This window comes from Chroicocephalus ridibundus, chromosome 6 (genome assembly GCF_963924245.1).
Source record: "Chroicocephalus ridibundus chromosome 6, bChrRid1.1, whole genome shotgun sequence".
NCBI lineage: Eukaryota > Metazoa > Chordata > Aves > Charadriiformes > Laridae > Chroicocephalus > Chroicocephalus ridibundus.
Window position 1 is genome coordinate 55,626,248 of NC_086289.1, and position 25,646 is coordinate 55,651,893.

The 25,646-nt window shown below is 48.8% G+C and overlaps 1 protein-coding gene across 3 annotated transcripts in view; it reads right to left on the reverse strand.

Annotated features, from left to right (window-relative positions):
* Positions 1 to 24,903, reverse strand: part of ST6GAL1 (ST6 beta-galactoside alpha-2,6-sialyltransferase 1) — a 45,567-nt gene extending 20,664 nt beyond the window's left edge. Inside the window, exons 1-2 of one of the 3 annotated variants that reach the window (XM_063338859.1) lie at positions 24,491 to 24,903; positions 10,963 to 11,129 (exon numbers count right to left, since the gene is read on the reverse strand). The gene's annotated coding sequence lies outside the window, so the exon portion shown is untranslated. Of the gene's footprint in view, positions 1 to 10,962; positions 11,130 to 24,258 lie in introns of all 3 variants that reach the window. The other 2 variants (XM_063338857.1, XM_063338860.1) reach the window with 2 other exon arrangements.
* Between the last annotated feature and the right edge of the window lie 743 nt (positions 24,904 to 25,646).

Consider the following 25,646-nt stretch of genomic DNA (forward strand, 5'->3'; position numbering starts at 1 on the left):
AGAGACTGGCATCCTCAGAGGGATGACTTTCAGTTCCGACAAGTGTATCGCATCCCTGCCCTTCGCTCCAACCCTGTCAGGAAAGCTGTTAACACCAAAAAAACGATCTTCTTCTGCAAAGCCACAAGCTCTAACCATCGCCCTGGGCCAGCAGTAACAGTCCCTGACCCTGCCAGCTAAAGGAGAAATGGGCTACAGCACGGTCCTTTGCAGGTGCATGAAAATGGAAGGACAATTTAACTTTTAGGACAAGAAAAAATAATTATCAGAGCATGCCATGGTGGAGAACACCATATACGTGTTTCTTGCTTGGTCGGTTACTTGCCTGGAGGGATGGAGTGTTTACAAGCTCCAGAACAGGACCAAGCTCTCGGCTGGTGGGATCAGCACCTCTCCATTACAAAACCTCGTTTCCTACCCTGTGGACAGATGCCTGCTGAATATTCCTTGTTACTAGTAATGGACAGGAAAGAGAACCCACCTGCGTGGGGTGCCGGCATGCGCCAGGCCAGCCCTGGGCTCTGGCAGCATGTTCCTACTGCGATGTGGTCAGACAGCCACCACAGAGCCTTCAGAGTGCAGTTCCACACAGAAGCCATTCCATGGTGCCCCTGGCAGCCTCACTCAGCAAGATATTTGGAGACCGCTGCTGGTAACAAACCTTTTCAATCTCTAAAGTTGCCAACTTCATGTTCATGTTGAAGAAGAAGAAAGGAAGTGCATCGTGCTATGCACAAACGGCACCAATTCCCCCAAAACACTGCTTCTCCTCCCGCACCCAGACCCACCAGCATCATGGCTTATCATTACCATTCCCACACTGAAGTCAACAATAAAAATTCCCCCCCAGCCCCCCAACTTTAAAGACCAGGATGTGATCGCTGATTTAGGACTATTTACTTTACATGGAACATTATGCCTTCAAATCAAACAAATCACTTCTTACTTCTTCCCAGTCATGTGTTTCTCTGTGGCGTTTATCTTTCGAAATGAGAGGGCAGTGCTTCTTTATTTTAAATTAGTGGTATGTGACAGGTCAACACTTCATGCCTCTGCAAATATCACTGTGCGCTAAGACATGTAATTGGTATTCCAAGGCCCCAGGACAATAAATACACTTTGTGCCAGCTGCAGCTACTCTACCCTTCCAGATAATATTTCTCTGACACCAACCTTTTATGGGTGGGCATGATGTCTTCCCATCTCCTCAAGGCCAATCCCGTAACTCTTTACAACTTGCTCAGCGAAGGATCTAATACAATTTAACATAAGACAGTGAAATAAACTTGCAGAACTGTGCATCTACCATTGCTTGTTTTCAGTCCAGCAGCACTACTGAGGTTTGGTTCTCCTCTTCATACCCATAGCTCATCCCTCTCAGGGATGGCAGGGCTGGCACTCGAGAATGGTGTGCCACCACTCCAACTTCACTGGAGGACAGAAGCAAAATGGGAATTCTGACCATTGACTTCAGGAAGCGCTATTCAAACCCCTCTGCATTAAGCAAAACCCTTCTTGCATTACCTTTAAAATAAACTGGTTTTCACAAAGAAATACATACTGATTCATGTAAGAGACAGATGTCAAGAGTGTTCATCAAAAAGCACCAGGTGCTACGAGAAAAAGGCAAATCCCAATGGCAATAAAGAGAATATTAGAATGGACACCAATCAGAGCCCATCAAAGCAAATAACTTTCAGAGAAATGATAAGAAAAATTACTTAACAAGCACTTCAAGTACTTATCTCCAAAAATCAAAATAGTTCCTTTCTATGCAAGGAACTTGAGACGTTGAAGACAAATGGAAACATAAAAATTACAGTTAACTATTTTGCCTCTGACAGAAAAGGAGGTGGAAAAAAACCCACATTACAATAACCAGATGTTTTTCCACAAACCCAAAATGCTTGCTTTTGCTCTCCATAACCACGGTGTTAGGTAAGCTAAATTGATACCACTTCTACCACGCTTCACCAGTTCCACTGCTTAAACCGAGACCGAAATGACCAGAGGAAAGCCGGGTATAACTCAACACAAGCTGTCGAGGAAGCCCTGGTCCAAGTTCAGTGTTGGGCTGCAGCAGAGCAGCCGAGGCAGCAGGGATGCAGGAATACATGTACCCCAAAGTCCTGGATATCCCTCTCTGTTAAAGCAACAGCCAGGTTCACAGAAGTCAAAATATTTGCGGTAGCAGACATGAAATACCGGTTTTGCCAAGGCACGTCAGCGAGTTACATCGCCGTGCAGGGAGCTCATGGCGTGGCTGGACTTCAGACCTTAACAACAGCAAGCGCTGCTCTGTTTTTCAAACACGTCTGATTTATTCACCTGGTAAAATGATCCCCTTGTAGCATCACTTCAAATGTATCTACTGTCAATAAGACCACAAGGTCACCACCAGGGAAGGGACCTTGCCTGAATAAAATTCAATTTTATGAATCACAGGCAATATAAGAGTATGGCACAAATCTGGGCACCTAGATATATTTAAAGACATTTAAAGAGCTTAATACACGCCTTCCTCCTTAAAGTTTCACATATGTATTTATAAAAACAGAAAACATTAATGAAACTTTCCTGATAGAGCTGTCATTTAAAACCTCCTTGCTATTTTCTTCTCTCAGCACCCCACCCCAGACCCTTAGGGAAAGGAAAATAGGTTCAATGGTTCCTCCTACCCAAACCCAAAACTATGTCCTCTCCTTAAGGAACCAGCAGAGACGATGCTTTGTGGGAGCAGAACGGCGTGCAATGCCCACCCTTCAGTGGGATGGAGGACCAGGCACAGCCAAGCACCGGCTCCAGCTGTAAGCTCCCACACAGAGCATGCCATGCGTCTGGCAGCTCCATGGTACCAGGTACAAGCTATTCAAAGAATTTTCTTTTTCTTCCCCACTTAGCACACCCTGAAAGCATCCCAGTGACAGATTAGTGTGGTTACGGGCATGACATGAAGTGGTCTGAAGCGCAACAAATCTACACGGTTGCTGGAGGGACAAAAAGACCATGCTGGTGTAACTGGAACACATTTAGTTTACTGAAGTTCAGAGAGGCCAAAAAGGCTATAAAGGCCATTTTAGTGTCTCTCCACCCTAATATCTCCTACTCTAAGTGGTTTCAGCCTGCTTTTTCCACTATCAGAAAAGCAGGTGTAAAGCCTGGAAAGCACTACCCAGCTCCTGTCCCCAAGCAACCTATCACTCGCTTCCTATGGTTGGTGCTTTAGATATAAGTCTGGCAGCACAGCTTGGAAACAGCAACTAGATGGATCTGCCATGGATCTGAACCACACGCCTCCCCTTGAAGCAGGCTGCTCTCTCCCCACTGGTATTTAAGGCCACAGAAGTTTCAGGCACACTTGTGTCTCCACTATGAAGGGTACCAACCTTGTGGCACTTCCTTACTGGCACAAAGATGGCAGCCATTAGAATTTATTAGCCTTTCTAATTTATATTGAATGTGACTGAATGCAACATTCATGGTATGAAATAATCCTGTTGGCCTACTTGGGTCAAGTACCCGGTTCTTGCTCCTCCTCATCCCTGCCCCTGGAAAGGCTCAAAAACACTAAGACCTTGAGTCCCACATACCATAACTGGCTATAAAGTAAATATTTTCACAAATTCAGACAACTAGAGTCTTCTAAGAGTGCAGTTACCCCAAGCATTAGAAGAGAAATTAGTCCTGTGTGGCTCAAAGCAGGACACCAGCAGGGGTCAAGCGTGCGAGTCTGGCCCATGGCAGACGGCCGGGACCAGCGGCGTGCGCAGGGCTCGCTGAGAAAGTAGCGGGGGAGAAAAAAAAGCAAGACGACCAATGAATCTCAGCACAGATGTGTTTTTCATCAAACCCAGGTAGCAACTTCCTGCATTGAGGAAGAGATCTAGGCAGATGATTCCAACAAAAACATAAGTTACTCCCTAAAGCAGTAAAGGAGGCCCCAGACATTTTTGTATCTCCTCCATTCGATATTGCTTTTAGTACAACATATTTCAGCAGTCTTAGAGAGCTCTTGTATGGTCTAAAAGAGCCCTCTCAGCCCCCAGAGCAATGAAAGATCCCTGCCTGCCCCCCAGGACCAGCCAGCATTTTGCTGGGAGAAGGGTTGAGATATGGGAGGAGGGATGAGATACGGGAGGGGGATGTTATTGCCAAGAGTTTGAATCCTGCACACAAGCATGCAGCTCTCTTCTCGTCTGCTCACTGCCACCTGGCCACGAAGACACCAGACTTCTTCTTTCATGAAGGGAACTCCCCCCAAACATAGAAGTCAGGCACCTGTCATGCCTAGGACGAATGGCTTCGCACAAGGCCATTCTCAACCACCGATAATTTCCATTACTAGGTACAACACTCCACTCCTCACTCCCACCTTGTTTTCTAAACATAACTGCTGAAAATGGAGCCATTTCCTACCACACAGCAGCTGGAGGGCCCCGAGATGACACACATGTAACAGCATTAATACAGAGAATTCACGCCCCAAGAGAAAGCCAGGTTTATCTGTACCGCAATTTTTCTTTTTATAACATCACAAATTGGTTCTGTTTAAATATTGACGTTCTTCCAGCATTTTACTATATCAGTCAGCTTTGTCCTCAGGTCAGCCATGTCATAGCACTGCCAAGCCCGACTTCATCTTCCTCACTGAGTAAATCCTAAAGGGAAGCTCAAAAAAGCACATGTTAAAAAAAAAAAAATCAGGGGAGCCGGAGGGGATGTTCCTTAGGACTTCTGTTGGTGTCCTGCTGCTGAGAAATGCAGTAAACCAAGCAGCTGATGCAACCACTAGATATTAGACCATTCTCGGAAAGCTTCTTTTTGCTGGGTTTCACCTGACTCAAGCCCTGTTTGATCGGAAATTGCTTCTCAGTATGGATGGAAACACAATAAGATTGGGGGCGATGAGCAGGTGCTCATCAGAGCTCATCAGCGCACTCCTGACCCAAACTACATCACTGAACTCAATGTTAATCAAATCTAGGCTGCACCACTCTCAATCAGGAAGCCTAATGCCCAAATCCACACAATTCTTCCTGGTGGACGAGAGGCTCAACGTGAGCCGTCAGTGCACACTAGCAGCCCAGAAAGCCAATCGTATCCCGGGCTGCATCAGGAGAAGCGTGGCCAGCAGGTGGAGGGAGGTGATTCTGCCCCTCTACTCCACTCTCGTGAGACCTCACCTGGAGTACCGCGTCCAATTCTGGAGCCCCTACTCAAGAAAGATATGGACGTGCTGGAACGTGTCCAGAGAAGGGCCACAAGGATGACCAGAGGGCTGGAGCACCTCTCCTATGAGGACAGACTGAGAGAGTTGAGGTTGTTCAGTCTGGAGAAAAGGCAGCTCCCAGGAGACCTTATAGTGGCCTACCAGTATCTTAAGGGGGCCTACAAGGAAGCTGGTGAGGGACTTTTTAGGACGTCGGGTAATGCTAGGACTAGAGGGAATGGATTAAAACTAGAGATGGGATGATTTAGATTGGACGTTAGGAAGAAGTTCTTCACCATGAGGGTGGTGAGACACTGGAACAGGTTGCCCAGAGAGGTGGTGGAAGCCCCATCCCTGGAAGTTTTTAAGGCCAGGCTGGATGGGGCTCTTAGCAACCTGATCTAGTGAGAGGTGTCCCTGCCCATGGCAGGGGGGTTGGAACTAGATGATCTTTAAGGTCCCTTCCAACCCTAACAATTCTGATTCTAAGTAACATCTCAACAGCCCAGACGCAGAAGGCCAAAGTGCTTCACTGGGGCTTCCCCCACCCCAAGGAAGGAAACTGCACTCCAGCACCAAACGCTTGGCATTCGGTTGAAACAAACATTTACAAATCAGGTAGAAGGTGCAGAATACTGCAAAACTTCCCTCCAAGATGAGGGTGTGCAGCAAACACTATTTACAGTCATCTCTTAAAATAACAGGCCTCGATGGACTGCATGGATAAGTACAAATGCCAAAACCACCCCCGGCGGTGGCTGCCAGCTGCTGGGGTGGACTCACAGGATGCCAGAGGGGGGTGTGACACCACACTTAACTGCTTTAAAGCAAGAAAGGGTGCTTCCACACAGCAGCAGTCTCACACACTGTAACTTCCCGCACAGTGCTGAAGACTGCAAGGGTGATCTCGTCCCATCTCACACATGCCCAATTCATCTGAGACAAGGCCATTTCTTCTTGCTGCTCAACATCTGACCCAAGCTCAAAGTGGAAAAGCACTGGGCTTCAAGTTCACTGAACTTTAAACAAGGTTGACTTTTGATCTGGCTTAGATCAAGCCTTAGGTTAAAGTTACTCATTCATTTTCTTCAAACAAATCTGCCTACTTTCACTCCAGTATGCTTTTAAGGGACAAGTTTTTATTACTTGGGAATGCCACCATAGTCTTGTGGGAGCTGATCCTAGCTTCATCTCCACTTTTCTCCCTCTTCTTGCCGCAGCAATCCTTACCAGCGGTGGACCTCACTCTCCTTTCCATGATCTCCCCCTCCAGCTCCTCCGGACAGGAGCTCGGCTGCTACCACACCATGCTTTAAGCTTGCACAGGCATCTGAAGGTACACAGTCCTGGCTGTCCTGGGGTCTTCCTGACAGGAGGAACACAATTTCTTTTCCATCCTCAGGCCATCATACCAGTAGCCCCTGAGGCGAAGCTGGCAGAGAACCCCCAAGCCCTGGAGGTATGCTGGTTAAAGCATCTCCTCCCACGTAGAAGGGGACGCAACACTCCAATATCAAAGCAAAGAAAAGTGACCGAGAAGCAAAGCCCTCTCACGCTACTTTGGGATTATTAATTTACATTTCAGTGGTCTTTTTTGTTTGTTTTTTTTTATTTATTTCCAAGAATCAGTCCAATTCAGCCAAAGTTCTTCTGCTTCCACTGAAATGTGTCTCTCTCTCCAATATATAATAAATACACATAGGTATGTACTTAAATACCTATTACCACCTATGTTTGAATTATGTAATAATGCATTCAGGATACAATGAGAAATTGATATTGCTGAAATAAAAGCTTTTTCATAAGCTGTCCAACACACATATAGGTCAGGGTTTTATGTCCTCAAGGGAAATTACTTGTACAAGTCATCTTTGAATTTTTCCTCCTCCTTCTGACGTTATTAAATATAGAAATCACTAGTTAAATGCATCAGCCTGATGAATATTTTCTGGAGTCTGTTAGGAACAATAATTTTCAATTTTTTTTTCCCTAAAGTAGAGGGGTAGAAAATATAAGCCTGCCCCAGTTTTTAGGTAGGTTCCTCTCACTTTGAGTTGTGTATAAAGCCTTATCTTGTCTGGATCTCTGTAAGGCTTTATCTGTAGCCATCTCCAATAGGATGGAGCATCATCACTTCAGAAATGAGTACACTTGCAGCTAACCTCCCATGCCCTTTTTGGGAGGTCTTTACAAGCTGACCAAACACGAGTGCTCTTTTCAGAGATCTCGGCAGATTACAGCCCAAAGAAGTGTAAAACCGTGAGAGCAGGGAAGCCGAGCGGAAACTTCCCACGCGCTCGCCGAGAGGGACTGGCTCCCCTGAACCCTTTGACTTCGCCAGGGTGACGCTGCTGCCGGGAGAGATGAAAGCGCCGTGCTCTGCACTGCCTGATCAAACACTCGCACGGCAGCGCTGGTGGTTAGCGCTTGACAAAACCGCTCCTCTGACTGCAGCAGTACGTAGAAGAGCTATTTTTAAGAGACCAAGGATGCACAGCACTGCGTAGAGGCGAGGAGATGGAGGGATGGAGATGGATACACCTGCTACCCGTGAGGAACCAGGTGCCTTCCTGCTGCATCTGCATCTCCACGACTCTCCTCCTGGGAAATCTTCCCTAAGGTCCTTCACATCCTGTCCAGCATCGGCACCACACAAGGGGATGCCTTAATTTCCATGGTCTTTCCCCACAGTGCAGTGGCAGGCAGCTGCCCTCCTGCCTTCGTGAGATCTGTATACCCACCTCCAGCCCTCCTCCCACCCTCCAGAAGCCTTCCTTGTTGGAAGTTCTTTCCTTATCTACATTTTCGGTCAGCTTTTCTCCCATCTCTCTCAGATCCCCTGCTTGCAGTGCCTGTTCTGGGCTCATGTCTTCTGCTTACAATATGTTTCAGAGCTGATGCATGAGTCCCAAAGGATGCTTTAAGTGCGAAGCGATGGTCAAGATGGGTGTCTTCTGCCATAGTGTACCGCAGCACGGACCTCATGCATGTAAGACAGCAGAAGCCTTGAATATACAGAATCAGGCTGACACCAGAGCAGCCACAGAGCCACAAGCACCAACAGCCAGCTCCTGATAGAGAAAGCTGCCCCAAACTGACGGGGCTGGTGGAGCCATCTCTAAAGCACATGCAAAACAGCTGCAAAAAAAGCAGATGGGCTGGCACGGCACTTCAGCATCGAGTACACAGAATTAATTACTGTGTTAATCTTACACAATATGATTACATATGCATCATCCTGTTATCATTGAAAGGAACTGTATTTTAGTATGTGATCCAAGGTTTTGCCGAGTAGGCTCTGCTGGCCTGGGCACCCACCTCAGAGAACCACTGCTAAACCTGGATGTAACACACTGAAGCACATCCCCATTCTTCTCTCCTCCGCCTTCGACCATCCAGACCCCACATATCAACAGTTCCTCTTCTCCATCGGGCAGGCTGTGCTCAGCCACAAGCCGCTTTCTGAAGGAGCAGTGGTCAGGGGCTCCCACACAGCTAGATGGAGCACTGGGGAATGAAGGGGGTGCGTGCGTCTATTTTTGGTTTTACTTCCCTATTTCAGATGTGCTCAAAGGAGGAAAGAGAAAAGCCCCTTTTCCATTTCAGATATTAACACATTAAACAGTGTAACTGCTGACAAGAGGGTTGGGCAGGCCAAGAGATAAAGATATTACAGGCCGAATACATGACTTTGCTGGTTTTCAACTATTCAACTCCCCCAGAAGCCTTTGCATATTACAAGGCGGGCCTAACCAGGCTGCCTACTCTGAAACCGTGTTTAGTAACAGGGGATTGGGTTTGGCTGTTCAACAGGAAGACTTCTGAGCTTTTTCAAAAGGGTCTAAAGATTTCGTCCTGGCACAAATGGAAGGCAAGCCCTCAGTTCCGTGTTACCAAAGCACATTAAGAGAAATGATATCTCTACACTAAAAGTGAATCTGTGCTGGAGAGGTTGGCTTGGCCTTACACTTCAGCTGTCCAGAAGAGTGGCATCCAGCCAAGGCCAAAATAACAGTAATCAGTCACTGCTGCGTATCTGTTCTTTGCACATGCACACAGAGCTGCCCCGTGCTCCCACACCTCCTGAGAGAGGGTGACTCCCATGTCTACACAAGACCATGCCATACCACCAGCTCATCTGAGGTCACACCCTGAGACATGTCTTTGTCCAGTGAGCAGAGGATTTCCACAGAGGAACAAGGAAGAAAAACAAAACTAAAACCCACCCCTGTAAAAGAAGTTTTACAGGCATGGAGCTCCATGACGGAGCTGCTTTTTTGATCCTCTATTCTATACCCAAATCCCACCTAACCAGAAGTCAAGCTGTCTCCAGCTTAGTTTCCTTCTTTCCCCATGAAAAGAGCAGCTGCCAAAGATGCCCAATGCAATGTGCCATGCCCTTTCTTTTCCACTCACCTACCTCCAGCAGTGCCTTGCTACTCCTGCCAACACTCCCCAGGCCCCATACCGCTCCGTCTGAACATCTGCGCAAATTTTGGCTGCCCTCTGCCCTCTTTGGGGATGGAATTTCAGCAGCCCCCAAGCAGGCAGGCTGGTGGAGCTCCACCACCCCAGCCCAAGCGTTTCAGTTTGCAATGCTACAGGTAATACAATACTGGGAGGGAAAAGTGTTCCCCTGGCCAGAAAGGAAGAAAGGGTGGTGCATTTTCCGTATTAAAGATTCAGGTTTTAAGTGGAGGAGAGGAGATTAGCATGTTTCCAGCAGAGGAGGAAGTGGGGAGCAAGAGCTGGCACGGTTTTTGCCAGCAAGCTAAGGATTTAAAGAAGCAGCTATACAATGAGGTCCTCCCAAACCTTCTTCACACATAAAAACAGGCACAAACCCAATACTTGTATTCGCAGTCACCTCTAAAAGTGCCGCCTACCAAGTTAGCCTTCCCATGCGCAAGAGAAAAGGCAGGGTCCCAGCATTACCACCTTTCCCAGTCACTGCAATGGCTCAGGCTGCCCAAGATTCTTGCTTTGCATGATCAAAACCTTACGGTGTACACTAATTGTATGCCAAAGGGTATCAGCATTCACACAATTACTGGACTAATCAAGCGCAAAGCTGAAGCACAGAGCTCTAGGAAAATTCAATACGTGGTATGGATCTTTTGGGCAAGCTCATCATCCCAGAGGGCAGTTGCTGAAAGCTGGCAGTGGGATGACAGGGGGCAGGATGCCGGCGGGGAAGAGTGACAGAAAGGACAAGTAGTGGCACCAACAATGAAAGTACTTCAGGCATGTTCAGCAGAGGTCAGTTGTGAAAGCAGCCAGCTAATTACTCTAACTTAGCACCACCAGCAATATCCCCAGACAGTTTCCGCAGAAAACCCTAACCGAAATGAGCCCCAGCACGTATCTTAAATTAATTTTATGCAAGCCAGAATAATAACTGGATATTAATTTTATGCAAGTCACAATAATCGTTGGATCTTAGACAGGTATCTCTGGAGTGTAATCAATACGTATCAACATCCACAAGGGCACCAACAAGAAGCAAAATAAATGTTTTATTTTGCTTCAAAAAAGAAATATAGGATAGTTGTAAGGGGAATGGCAGAGAACCCTTCCCATGTTCTTTACCGTCCTCCCAACTCTGCAGGCAACACGAGACAGCCCCAGTGCAAACAGCAGTGCGTCTGAATGTATGTGGCCTCATCATGCCAACAGCAGCCATGCTCTTGCTGCAGGCATGTGAAAGGGAAAAGAGGGGCTGGGAAAAGAAGAGGAAGAGCCATAGTCACCACCTTCATCTCCACGTTCCTTCACTGTCCACGGCAGTTCCTGTCAAACCCTTCCAGGCAGAAGCAGGTTGCCAGGTATGATCTGTCATAGATGCCACCACGGGGACCACATCCATGCTCTGCACGCAATTCTTCATGCTCCCATCTCCCTTTTAATCGAGTTCTCTAGCCTAGGAAGGAAATTAAGGGGAAGATGTTAGACAGCCACATCAGACTGATCAGAAACCACCCAAATGGGGACTACAACTGCCAACTGGGACCACACAGCAAGTCATCAGTGACACAGAAACACACAGAGCCTGCAGATGCTGCTGCGCCCACACCACAGGCAAAGGTGTCCTGGGTAAGACCAACACCCGAGCCGCCAACACCTTTAAACATAACTTGTGCTTGAGTAAAACTGCACACAGAGCCTTATTTTGAAGGCAAAATCTGCTGGTGAAGACCTGCTGCCTGCAGAACTCCCCCAGGAGTCAGGGTCCGGGAGAGCTGGTAAATGCCGAGATCAGGGCAGAAGAACTCACCCTTAGCACTGGAGTTCTAGGTCCCTAAGGAGATCTCAGCAACAAAGCCTGTATAAATGCATGTGCAAAGCCCCTCTTGCAGATCCCCCTCCCACTGAACCATCAACAGCAAAACCCACTGCCTACACTGATGCAACGGAGCAAGGATGCACTGCACTTATCTGATGACCCTTGCTGGAAACACAAAAAAGCCTTTACAGAGTTTATTTTTCTAACCTCTCCCCTACTTCTAAAAGAAACTCAGCATAACTGCAGCACGTGTCCCAAAATCCTCTTAAATAAGACATTAATCACAAGACTGTTCAGCAAGTGAGAGCACAGGGTCTGCTCGAAAAACGCCGCTTTCCGTAATTATCCTGCCCTGGGCAAGTTTCCAGTGTATGTGCATGGCCTGGCATATGTCTCACCCCCGAGGCCAGCAGCTCAGCTTTCTGCTCTCAGCAGGGAACCTGAGGGCTCACAGCTTAAGGAGAGGTCCCAATATGCCGCCATCCCAAATTACTGCCAGCTTGAACCATCCGAGGACCGTAGCCCACTGCAGCACGCTGCGGCAGGGCAGGGAAAGCAGTGGGGAAGAGATAAGCTTAGGCTTTACAAAGTTTGTGTGATGAGGAAACGGAGAAAGATAGAAAAAAATAAAAAAAAAAAAAAAAAAGAGAGGTAAAAAGCAAGAAGAGTCAAAAATAGAAAAAAAAAAAAAAAGAAGACGGGTGCTGTTCGGTGCCAAGAGACACAGGTATGCAACGCCTTACCACAAGTGCTGAGGTCCCACCAGCGTCAGCTAGTGCACGTTCTCGCCGGGTGAGAAATAATGAAACTAAAATGACACTTGGAGGGTTAGGTCAAAGGGGAAGAAAGCAGAAGGCGCTGGCTGCGAGACTGAAAAATAACGTCCTGGGCCTCTCCTGGCCAGCAGCAGCACCTCGGCCTAGCTGCGCCTTTGAGAGCCGCCTCAGCCAGCAGGGGGTCAGCCATGACAGCAAGCCACCCTTGGGCAAGGAAATTTGGACAGGCTAGACCACAGGACAGCTGTAAGGCAGCACCGGAAGGCTGGATGAGTAACGCTGAGCCTGAGCCCCAGCACATTTACATGCCAGGCTAGGAAATCCCCAGCCAGCAAGCCCAGCTGAGCAGCAGGATCCCCTTGCTGCAGGCCAGGCTGACACCAGGCTTTGTGGCCTGCAGTAAAGGCATGTTTAAGTCAGAGAAATGATGCAAACAGGAAAGAAAAGGGATGCAGAGGAGCACAGGCGGTCGAGTAAGCCCTGCACACTGGTTGTCCAACCACGCAGCACTTCTTCGGGGACATCGCTTTTGAAAACATACAGCAATCCACCTCTGGCTCCCCCCTCCCTGCCCGAGTCTGCCTTTAGACATGACTGAGAAGTGAAGGCAGAGATGCCACCACAGGCGTGCAGCTTCTGCCGTGGCAGTGCCTGGGGCAGCCGCAGGGCTGGGAGAGGCACCACGGCCAGGCCGGGGCCAAGGGAGCTGCTCAGCTCTCCGCCGGCTCCCTCCCTCGCTCCAACGGGGCAGGATGCTCAGAAGTGCCCACCATCTCTGGGACATAAGAGGACGGAGGGGACACGCACCCCTCACCACGGCAGGACAGGAAGACTGCCTGCTCAGGAGCACCTCTGGCAGCCCAGCTCCTTCCAGATGTGCACAGAGCCCGTGCTGGGAGCCACCAGCTGCAGAGCTCATCCTCAGCACTTCTACAAGCCATGAGCACAAAAGCGATCAGGCCTCCTTGCCTTCTGGTTGAGCCCAAGCTTGACAAATTCATCAACACGGGGCAAGCATTTGCACCACCAGGAATACTAGCAGCAAGTTACTGGAAGAGAAGATACCTTGGAAGACACCAAGCTTAAGTAAGGATCCAAAATTACCCCCTCACACACAACAATGTTGTAAAAATTATCAATGATTCTTCTTCCCTCCTCAGAGGATCTGTATGGAAAGATACTGGAGGATGCTGAACCTCTAGTACCAGTCCAGGTGAGTTTATCTGCCTGAAGGGAATTAATTAATACCTTAGTAACATCCAGGCTCCAGTAATCACAGATAGTGGGACCAGGAGGCAACTGGAAGCAGCAAGCCTCCGCTGTCGTTCAGCATCCCTCCCACTGGCAGCCGGCAGAGACTTAATGGCTTATCTTCTTTCTACGGGTGAAAAATTATTTCTCCTTCCCACCTTACCCAGCTGCAGCATAACCAATTGCCTGACGGCTGCTTTGGCAGAAGAAAACATCCTGCTGTCTGTGTTCTTGTAAAAGAAATGATATTTGTTTATTGCTTAATTGTTAATGCTGATTCATCCCAAAATTAGAAATCTTGCCACCACAACTCCTCTACAACATAATGATCAAAAACCCTGCCTGTCAGGTTAATTATGGTTAAACAGAAAACCATTAAACCACTGCAGAGCAGTGCACCATCCCGCAGTGCCTCCAGGCCGAGCGGTGCAGCAGTGGCTCAGACCAGGGTGCCAGCATGGCCAGGAGGGCACCAATGCACACTGACACATGGTGTCCTGCCAGGAAGCAGGAGCACGAACATTCGCCACCACCAGCAGAGACAGCTGCACCAACTGCTCATGTCAGTCCGATGAGGAGATGATGTGAAGAACGAAGGAGCATGGGTAGGACAGGTCTACCTGATGCAGGGGAGTGGGATGTGAAGCCCAGACAAGGGCTCACCCAAGAATGACATGCTGAGGAGCTTCAGACCAGGATCATTCAATGAAGACAACTATGGCAAGGACCTGGAGGTGACCTGGGAACAAGCTGGAGAAGGGGCAATGGCTGGAGCAGTTACTGCCTCTCAGGCCACTGGCAGAGCTCACGGTTCCCCAGGTCACCAGTGGGAGCCAGCCAACAAATCCTCTCCACACAACCTATCAGCGAAGTGTCTTACCCTCCCCACTGATGGTCCGTAGAGAAGACTGTTTCATTGCTACCATCCGCTGATCACTCAAGTGGCTGAAGTCTGCGCAGTAGACTGAGGGGCCCAGCCCCTGGCAGAACAGCCTTCTCTCCCCACACATCACAAAACACCAAAAAGACGACATTGTAATCCTGCACCTTATTTTGTCACAGCATACTTCCTTCACGCAGCAGAAGCACTCTCTGAATGACAGCGCTGAAGCAAGGTTCTGCCTGTTGGGGTTTTTTTTCTACTAAGTTAAAAAAAAAAAAAGGCGTTTTAAGTAACACACAAAGTGCCATGAGAGAGGCAAATCAAAGCTGCCAGACAGAAGCGATTCCTGCCTTGCTTCTGTTGGAGCTGATATGAAACCAAACACCTTAAAATAGACTTTTCACATCCCTTATTGCCAGACCCTTGCACAAGGTCAGACCCATGATCAAGCCTGCACATGGGCTGAGTTTTCAGCCCCAGAATTGCATTTCACGGGTGTCAGAAATTATCAAGAGGAGTGAAGTCCTGGCAAACTCCCAGAAGAGCACCCAGCCTTGGCTAGGCACCTTGTGCATGCCTCGGGTCCCCATTTATACAGTGATGCTTTCCAACAAATGCATTGCAAACTGCAGATGCTCAAACATTTACGAGGAGCACCACAGAGAAGCATGCTGGAGAACTTGAATTTTTATCTTTGGGGCAGGGTTTAAGTGCACAACGAGTAAAGCACAGTCTCAAGCAGCAAAAAGAAAAAAATAAACAAGCCAAAACCAACCACAAATATGCATTCGTCATGCAAAATGAGCAAGGCAGCATCACACTGAGAAGAAGCTGTGAAACCATGCAAGCAGAAGCTGTAGCACACACAGAAGTCAAATTTGGGCTGTACAAGTAACTTAAACACTATCCTTCTGCAGAAGAGGGGCTCAGCAGTCAAGAAAGCTGAGAGCAGTGAAGGCACTCGGGTGGTGCCTTTGGAAGGGATTTGGGGATGATGTGATCACCGCCTTACACGGCTGACACCATGAGACCTCAACCTCTGGTATCTAGGAACCGGGTTACAGCCCTCAAGGGCAGGAACTGAAAATCCTGTTACGGATTGCTATTGTGGCTATATGCTGGGGAAACGCACGCCCAAGTCGTGACATTATCAGGATATGCCAGCAAAGAAATCCCCTGCTATTGCATCGCCCTCCCATGAAGCGAGCTAAAAACTTGTCTGTTGAAAAGCAAGTTCAAGTGAGACTTTCAGCTTCCCACACTTGACCAGGACACGGTGCAATACAGCAGTAAGAGAAATACAGCCAACTCACGAAACAGTCGTGGCTCACGCAGCAGCTACATCATGGCCAGGCAGAAAGACCACCTGTGCAAATTATGACCAAGCCAATCCCTTCCACCCAGCAGCAGCCTCACCCAGGCCATATCCCAGCAGAATCCTTTTTCCACACCTACGAGCTTCAGAGAAGTTTCCCGACACTTTCCCCAGGCGAGGTACTGCAAGCACAAACAACATTTCCATTTCAAACCCATCTTGCTTGAGAGAAACTCAACTTCCTTGGTCCTCCTCCCCAAACCAGAGCGGAATAACTGTTCTTTTTCAGTGAGCAACACCACCAGCAGCTTCTCCTCAGGCTTTTTTTAAGAGGGTAGTTTTGCAGCTCATCCGCAGTGAACCAGTCCACCTGCTTTTTGACACAAACACACAGCTAATAGTCTCCTGGTAACCGGCTATAAAAACTTCATTAGAACTACTGAAAATACCAACAGCTAATTCAGTCTGGGGACAAGTTAAGAAGTGTAACTACAGAGAAGAGAGGCAGAATGGATCTGGACATTTGGAGGGGTTGGTTTTTTTTTTTAGTTTCAATTCCAGAATTTGTTTTCATGAAACCCAAGAGAAAGAAAGCAAATGATGTGCAGGGCTCAAAGGTGTTCAAAGACCAGAGAGACCCAAAGCTTTCCAGGAGATGGCTGCTTAGGAACAAGGCCTGTTATTATCTGGCAGGAGCTGAGAGAGGTTAGAAGGAGCAACGTTTGCCAGGGGAGAAGGTTTCTTGGAGCGTATGGTTAGCCAGGCATTTGGCCAAGGGAAAAAGGTGTGCAGATTGGGTATTGTGGGCATGCCTGCAAGGTGCTCTTCTTTAGGCTGCTGATCTAAGAAACACGTTAAAATAATTGCAAGACTGTGACACACAGCATTAAAACACTCAATAGGCTGTGGGGCAACCTCAGATGGGGAGAAGCAGGATGCGATTACCTTCTCACCCAGCCTGAGTGTTTTCACTTTAGAAAACCAGCCAGCGATGGAAAAAAGCTAGCCACGGAAACCTCACTGCCAGCACAGCCTGCAGTCACTGAAAGCCTGTCAAGAGAGCTTAGGGCAGAAACAGTGGGCCAGGCTCTTCCAGTGTCACTGTCCCATGGCCCCTGGGCACCAGCTGGCCAAGAAGGGCACGTGTTGGGGCTGTACGCTCAGGGGATGCAGAGGGCCGGCAACACGCTCTCGGTGGCTCCCTCAGCTTACTGAGAGCGCTGCATGGTGTTTAATCTCACCCCAGGTTTGTTTTCTTCCAGATTAGGGAGTTAGAGAACCAAGGAAGATCCACGCGGGTGGATCTGCGGGGTTTGACTTGCTGTCCTCACCAGCATAAAAAAAAATAAATCTCAGCTCGGAGGTTGCGAAGGAATAGCGGGGGGAGAAAAGGTATTTCTGCAATACCTCAAAAATAGTCAGGCTTACAGAATGTTGCCTGCAAAGAGACAGATGGCAAAAATCAAGCCAAATTAAAGGCAGGCGTGAATTTTAAAAGTATGAGTTAATATGCATTAATGACCTTGGTACACCCTCACATCTGTAGCTACAGTAAGCTTAAATTTCCTTCATTTCCATTCACTTCCAGCATGAACTAAACTAAGTTTAATTAAAGAGCGACCACGCTGAAAATTAACACTATTTCTGACATCAAATTTTACAACTAATTCTTAATTAACCCTTCTGAATTTTTCTCCTTAGATTGCAAGTGTATGATCATCTGTCCATCTAATTAAACAATACATGAGTATCTAATGAAATATTTACCCAATTGTACTCCCATAACAACTAGGAAACCCTCTCAGTCTTAGAACATGGAGTTCATTGAAATGCATGGGTGTTGTCCACCTGAAAGAGCGGGTGTTTTGCAAAGTGTTTCACAAAGTGATAAGAAGTTTCCAAAATTGAGAGCGGAAAGGCAGAAGGGAGCTATGCCACACTTGAAAATTAACTCGATTTTTGCCCCAGGTGCAGACTTGAAGGAGTTCTCCTTGAATTTTAAAAACGCACTTCTAACCATGTTTGAAATTGCTGAGCCACAGCCACAAGACCTGAAATATTCCCAGTCTGCACCCACGCTACGTTATAAAAGAATAAAACAGAAGACAGGAAGTAGTGACTGCTCTGAAAACCAGCAGATAAATCTAAATAAATTAAATCTAAACAAATTCCTTCCGTGCAATTCTCCCATCTCTCTGTGCTTTCCAGATCCCTGACAGAAAACGTGCACAACACATGGGGCCACTGCTCAACACCAAGTCTCCACCACCTTTTCAGACTCCTCAGATCCAAAGGTGAATATTTTGCCAGATTCAGGACGGCTGTTCTTTAAACACACGCTAAATTAAATTTTAAGAGCTCAAAACAGGCAATAATCTCTCAGTTCCCACTTTGTATCGTGAGCAGAAGGCCTGACTAACCCATCACGCAAGTCCTTCTTGAGTCGAAGTGCCCTTCCAGCATTTGCTCTTCCCTCTTCTCCAACTGGGCACTCTCACATCCCTCAATATATCCTTTCATGTGACAGGCACAAGCAACATTTATTTCTATCGCTCCCATTTTCGTCTTCAGGATTTCCCCTGCCTCCAACACTAAAACACCTCCTTGGGACTATTTCCTTCAGCTCTGTTCCTGATTCCTTCAACCTCTGTTCCACGAAAACCTGTCCCTGCAGCATTTCTTGGAGGTCACTTACAGCACGTCGCTTACTGGAGAGGAGGTTCCCCTCCAGGATGTGTTTCATTCAGAGGGGCAAAAAGCAGCTTCCTAAGCAGAGTTACAGACTCCATAAAACACACGCCATCAAGCTCTGGAAGGAAGTTGTTAAGGCACAACTGGTTGCTCTTTTATGGTCTTCCCAGGAACGCTCCACTCTTTCATTGACATAAGCATTTGTGAAAAGTGAACTTCAAGATCGCAAGAACAGCTGTTAATAGGAAGTGAACTTCAAATTCACAGATGCAATTATCTGGATGAGAGCAAAATCCATCCAGCACCTTCCAGACTCTCATAAAACATACACAGCCAGACTCACCCATGAAAAATCAGCACTGAGGAGCCAGAACCCAAAATTTCCATCTCGACTCCCTTTCTGCTAATGGACCTGACTTAAAAGTGCCCAACTCCCCAGCAATTCTTTACACTGAATCTTTGCTGGGGAAAGAAGAGCTGCGTGGAGTATTAATATAAATTTATATAAAAATGTTAACAAAACAAAAATATATGGAGTTCGATCCCAACAATTACAATCTTGTACATCCAAATTTCTGATTTCCTTAAGACCCCTTGCAAGCACAAAGGATGGCAGAACTACAGTTGGGTCATGGCGACAATCAAGAAAAAACACAGGGATAATCCACCCCTGGACCAAAGTAAAGTCTTGAAGTTACACAGAACTATACCTTGGGGGAAGGAGAAGAATAACAAAACCCAACCAAAGAAAGAAACATCCCAATTTAGCTAACAAAGGATCACGCTCAAATTTTCAGTCTTGCTAGGCAATGCAGCTCATAGCATGGAGGTATCTTCTCTGAGCAATCAGAGGAGATTTTTTATTTATTTCTTTATTTAAAATACAAACTAACTGCTTTTGAGATGCTCTTTGCCTGAGCCGCTCTGTTCGGAAGGCACAGGGAGCTCTACACTACCCCTCCACTAGCAGCGTTTCCTGAGGGTTCTGTCTTACAAACAAATTTAGAAAAAAAAAAAAATAATCTCGTTACTCTGGTATTGAGAGTTGAATGTTATTTCAAGATAAAAAGCAGCACCTTGAGATCAGTCATCTGCAAGGGGAAACCATGACCATGGACCTCTCTTAGTCCCCAGGAGATCCATTTTAGAAAGTAGCTATCGCTGCTGCAAGATTGCCGTGACAATCTCTATTGTCATCCCATCGAGTGTCAACACACTCTCCCCGCAGACTGGGACTCCGCTGGCGCACGCAGGGTATTTGTGGAAAATCCAGTAAACGCAGTCGGGCTGATTTGGGCCCCTTTGATTTTCTAATCAGCGAACGCTGTATTACAAAGATACAAAGGGCAAGCCGTAACGCATATTAAAATAATATTAATCACTGCTGTCAACAACTTGTGTTTTTCTGCAAAATTTTACAGTTGAAAATGCAAACTGCTTCATCGACTGTAAGCGGGATGGGATGCAATATTTATGAGGGGAGCGTTAGCTTGTTTCCAGCTTCTCTCACCTCCTGGAATCCCAGGCGTGAGGCCAGGCTCCACGGCAAACACACCTGCCAGTGCTATGGGAGCTGCTGGACCAACATCAGTATGCAACGGACGGACAGATTGGCATCCTGTGCTGGATGTGTTTAGGTTCTCTTGCTTCCTCCAGCAGCGCAGAGGTAGGTACCAGCAGGCAGCTCCGCTCAGTTCATTTTCAGTAGCTGCCAGCTCCCGGAGGAGCAGTCTGGCCAAAAGCTCTCTTCTTCTGTCTGTATGGACGAACCCTAACCAGGCAAAGGCATCTGGGGCACAGGAGTAAATGTGAAAAAGCGGCAGCCTCCCTGCCCTTCAGCATCCTGTTGGTAAAAGGCGAGGGGGATATTCTGTGCAATGTTTCTATTTTAAAGAAAGATCTCACAAGCAGCCCTTTTTTTGAGCTATTAGAAGAAGAAAAAGCAAGACGCTGTGTTGCAGCTTTCTGGGCAACTTTTGTTCGAGAGCAGAGGTCATGACAGCTGGTGAGCAACAGAAGACCATGAGCAAATATTTAAGATCATCTGATGACTTGCTGGCAGAGGTGTAAATTCAGAGAGAGCCCAAGCCAAGCACCCAAGGCAGAAACCCAGCAGGCAGCTCCCAAACGCTGCTGGGGCACCAGCAAACCCGAGCTAAGCAAAGGCACCACTTGGGACCCACTGAGACAAAAAACTAGAGGACAGACCTCCTACATTGCACAGAGGAGCTCCAACACGCAGCCCGGCTACTAGTTTCACAGATGAGCTCTTATTACAGGCTCATAGGACCAAATCTCATACCCAAGATCTGCAGACGAACATGCTGCCATACACAATCTCCACTTGAAAGGACCTTTACCGACCCTGGCACCAGTGAACACACCAAGAAGCACACCCGCAGTCTACTGGTGCACGTTGGGAAGCACACGCATACTCCCACATGGACTTCTCATTGCTTGCCAGCATCCTTCAAACTAAGGGATCTATCTTGCAAAGATGAAACCATAACAAGAAGTAGAAATGGGCTTAAGCGCTGCCTTAAAACAATTAAGTCACTGCTTCTCAGACCCAATTCTGGACTCTCCTTTTTACCACCATTCACCTCATTACTGCAGGAATCAGAAGGAAAACTCACCTGCCAGTGGAACAAGAAGACACGCATTCGCATTGGCGTCATCAGTGAACCTCAGGGAGGGATTCTATGGAGGAAGCTTTGGGTTCACGTCTCACTAAAGGCTGAACTGCAGTGCATGTTACAGAAAGGCAGCAAACCTTGATTTTTACCTATAAGCAAGTGGCTCAAATATATAAGTTTTTCCAAGGTTTTTAATCACACAAGTGATTAGAGCATCTGATAACAACAATTCCTGCTGGCTAGACATCTAAGAGCACTTTACACTGAAAGCATCTCATTTCATCTTCTAGTGCTTTTTGTTGGTTTTTTTTTTTTAATCAGCACAATTGTAATTAAAAGAACATTCAAAGGAACCACTTATATTTCACCCTCCATAGACAAGTCACCAGTCAAGCAGCACAGATTTCAAGCACATCTGAAGTCACCAGGAATTTCAGGCAGTCTCTATGTAATTTCCATGAAAATGTTTTCCAAACGCAAAGATCCCAGCAGTTGGGCCACCTTGCACTCAGAAATAAAGCCCGTCCTCAGCGAGGCGGTTATAGCGAAAGCTGGAATATGTAGGTCAGCAATCTAAGAAGGGCTATGGTTAAGACAAAGTATCAGATTGATTCATAATGCTCTTTGATTGCTAATCCTGAGCAGAATTGTGATTTACACCACACTAGCAAAATCCAAGGGCTATAGAAAAGGTCTATGAATTTCGTAAAAGATCATCAAAAGGATTCTGTCAGATCTTTTACGGTGATCTTTATGAATGTCAGGCTGAGAGCAGGAAAATGACATTTTCACCGAGGGCTGCGTGTGCCTCGGAGCCTCTCCTGTGGAAAGGGAGGAGGACAATGACTCTGCCACATCATTTCTGCCCTTTCAAAAGCTACCAACGCAACCCACCCAGCGGGTCAGGAGAAGCACAGGAGATGGAAGAACTTCAGTTTGAGCATCTCCTCCGTGCCAGCCAGCCTGAGAGGAAAGGGCAGGACAACCTGACATGGATTTTGGCCAGCCACCCATTATCATCTTCCGCTTCCTCCAGCCCGGAGCAGCACAGGAGCAGGGAGAGATGTGTGCTTCCCTGGTGTCTGTGGTTAAGACGCCTTCATGGGCGGCATCATGCACACGCTACCTTCAGCAAAGGGCTGCCCTTCAGCGGGACATCTATCCGCTGGCAGGGGCAGGCGGGGAAATAAGCCTCTGAATATACAGTAATCTGCTTCTGCAGCCCAGTTCCTCCTGCACCACGGTCTCAAGGACAGAGTTAAAGATTGGAAACATTACTGGCTGCCTCTGCTTTGCCATTCTTTAGACTGCCCCTGGCCATCTCATACCGGCACCTGATTCCTCCCATGCATTTCCAGCTCCTGTGACAGAGGACTCTGCCAGCAATTGCTTCAAGTCAAGATTTAAGTACTTGCCTATTTTATCCCTAGAATAAACAGGTCTCAGTGAACAACAATGCACCTCTGCAAATGCAATGCACCAACGCAAACCCACCTGCAGCTTGGTTTTAACCAAGCTACAGAGCATTTGCAAACAAACAGCGGCCACCAGAGCAAGCAGCCTGCTTACCAAAGCCTCATCAACAAATATTTGCTTGCACAGGAATCACGTAGATACGATCACGTCTCCCTCCTGTTTTCTGAAACTTAACCTCACATTTGCTGTTGGCAAGAGACACAGAGGCGCCCAGCTGAGCGCTGCAGTCCCACTGACAACATGGCAGCTCAGGGATGGAAACACCTGCACAGGGTGTCCATCTCCATTTCCAGGCCTGCCACCGCGTCTGCTGTAGGCAGAGGACTCCACAATATACCCACAAAGCCTACACCAAGTCACCGCTGCTGCATATGAACACAGCCCAAAACAGAGCTCCTTCCACAGTATTTTGCCTACCTAAGGGCAGCGACCGTAAAATGAAGGAAAGCAAGCCAGATTTATCTGAAGCCAAGCTGCAGCCCTGTCCTGTCCCCAGCAGCTCCCCGAACACGCACACCTCTGCAGCACCATCACCTCCAGCAGCAACAGCACACCGATTTATGAGCTAAACCAGAAGAAAACAGATGATTTGCCAAGACTCAGCACCTGCATCACCTCCAAAGCAGCTGCTTATGCCGAGGCAAGGAGATCAGCTGCCCGGAGCAGAGGAGACCTGGAGATGGGCTGCCAGCCCTCGAAGGTCCCCACGCCTGCTGCCTCCAGCCCCCCAAGCCCTCTCCCTCCAGCAGCAAAAGCTGCAGCTAACAGGAGAAGTTTGCCTCATTAGACGCTCTTGGCCGCTGTCCCAGGGGCCTTCTGGGGAAGATTTTTTCCTGGGAGTATTCTTCCTCCTGGGGAACGTTCAGCATCACTCACGTCTGTACAAACTCCTCAGTTACTCAAAGCTTCGCTTAAACCTTCCCTGACACAGTGACTCAGGCAAAAGGGCACAGCTGTGAAGCGCGAGGGATGTGCGCTTGTTCCCTTACCTTGTCCTGGACCCCAGACGATGAGGACAGCTCTCCAAGACACACAAGCAAGGCCAACAACCAGGTTTTGCAGCAAAAGCTGAGGACAGAAAGCTGCCCCTTTCCCTCTCAGTAACACACTTTAGGTAAACCTGCCCCACGATGCTGGGGTCTCCCTCCCCCAACTCCCCTCCAAGAGCAGGAGGACGGCGCAGCCGTGCATCACAGCACTGCCACGTATTTAAGGTTATTCCAGCTCAGGAAAAATTATTCCACCACCCTTCGCATAAGGAGGGTTATAAAATCCCCTTGGGTTAGCTACCAAGCTTTTAGGGAAGCGCGGTCCGGAGAGCATGCCACTAGGGAAGGAGTCGCACATCGCAAGTTATATTCGTTCCTCACACATTAATAGGCAGCTCTGGTTTCTCGCTCCCTCACAGCCAAGAAAATCTCCTGCTACATCCAGCTGCCCCGCGATGGCACCTTTTCCCTCTCAGATATTTTTGTTTTGACACTGTCAATGATTAGATCCAGTTGCAGCACGCAGTTATGGAAACAGCATCGAGCAGCCGCCGCTTCCATTGCTTTACCTCCCCGGGTCCCCTTCCACCGCTCGCACTCGGAGGGGACTCGTAAATACAGCAAGGGAGATTTGCCCCGAAAGAAAACACGAGCGCGCGGCAACACAGAAAAACACGTTAAACGTTATTTTCCCTCCCTGCAGCCCGCCCTGCCGTCAGCTATTAAAAACGAACTCTAAAATTACTTACAGCATATATGGCTCGCCACAACTGGCGGGTCCGTGGGGACTGGCCCACGCCAGCACGGATCAGCGAAACGAGGATGAGGAGGGACGGGCGGAGGGGAAGGGGCTCAGCGCACCCCCTCCTGTGGCGCTACCCGGCACCGGGCGGGCTCGGCCGCCAGCACCCACCGGGGTCTCCGCCCGCCCTGCCCGCCCGCCCGCCCGGCGCACCTGCGGCCCCGCCGCCGCTCACTCACCGCCGCCCGGTCGGTGGCTGCGTGGGTCGGTGACCACCGCCGCCGCCCGCCTTTGTTGCCGCCGCTCGCCCGCCCGGCGCGGCGCGGAGGCGGCGGAGCGGGGGCGGGGGCCACCGCGCTGGGGGAGGCGCCGCCGCCAGCCCGGCCGCCTCCGGCGGGAACGGGGGAAGCTGCCCCGCAGCCCCGCCGAGGGTGAGGGGCGAGCTGGGGGTGTTCGGCGGTGAGCGGTACCGGGGTGGGGTGTCAAAAACTCAGGGCGGCTGCTCGCCTGTAAAGAATCGGTCATTCAGAGCAGCAGCATCCTCATCCTCCTCCCGCCGCGGCAGAGCTGCGGAGGAGGGGGGCGGCTGCCCAGGACGGCGGACCCCGAGCCTTCCCCCAGCGCAGCCCCGGCGCCTCCTCGCCCGCAGCCGCCCTGCCGCGGGTAGCGGAGGTCCTCAGCCCGGGGAGCCGCTGGAGGCTGAGGCGGGACCGGTGACATTGTTCCCATGGAGGAGTGCGCCTGGGGACAGGGTTTTGCTTGGGAGAAAGTTTCCCCATCCCCCTGCAAAGCCCGTGGGTGGGAGCACAGGACGCCCTTGCCTGCCCGCCTGTCTTTGGGAAGCCATCGTACCCCTGGTATAAACACAGTGACGAGCTCCAGCAAAGCTGCCACCTATCTGTCCATTACGACAGATTTATTTTGAATATGCAACACAGATAGATCTATATCAATACTTCATTTGCAAGACACAGGCAGCTTCCCCCAGGACCTTACCGAGAGCCCTCCGGCCCGTGGCTCCATCGGGCCAGCCCCAGCACCCGCGCGTGCTGTGGCCCAAGGGCTACCCACTACAGGGAAAGTGGGGCTCATGGCTACTTTCTGTCTTAAACAAGGCTCAGGCTTTAACCACTTCCAGCCTCTTCTGTTTCTCTGCCAAACATACAACCATGCGCAGGGATCAGTGTATGCAACTACATTTTGCGAAGTTACGTACTAATGGCGCTCCAGGCAAGTTAACAAGATTATTGTTATCATAAAAGCTCGAGCTCTGGAACAGGAGAGACCCTGGCCACGCAAGCCAAAACAAGGGTCCCACTTAAATCAGTGCCATTCCCCACTGGGGGGCAATGGCGGCTGCAGGACACGGTACACTGTACCTGGCTACTGCATTTC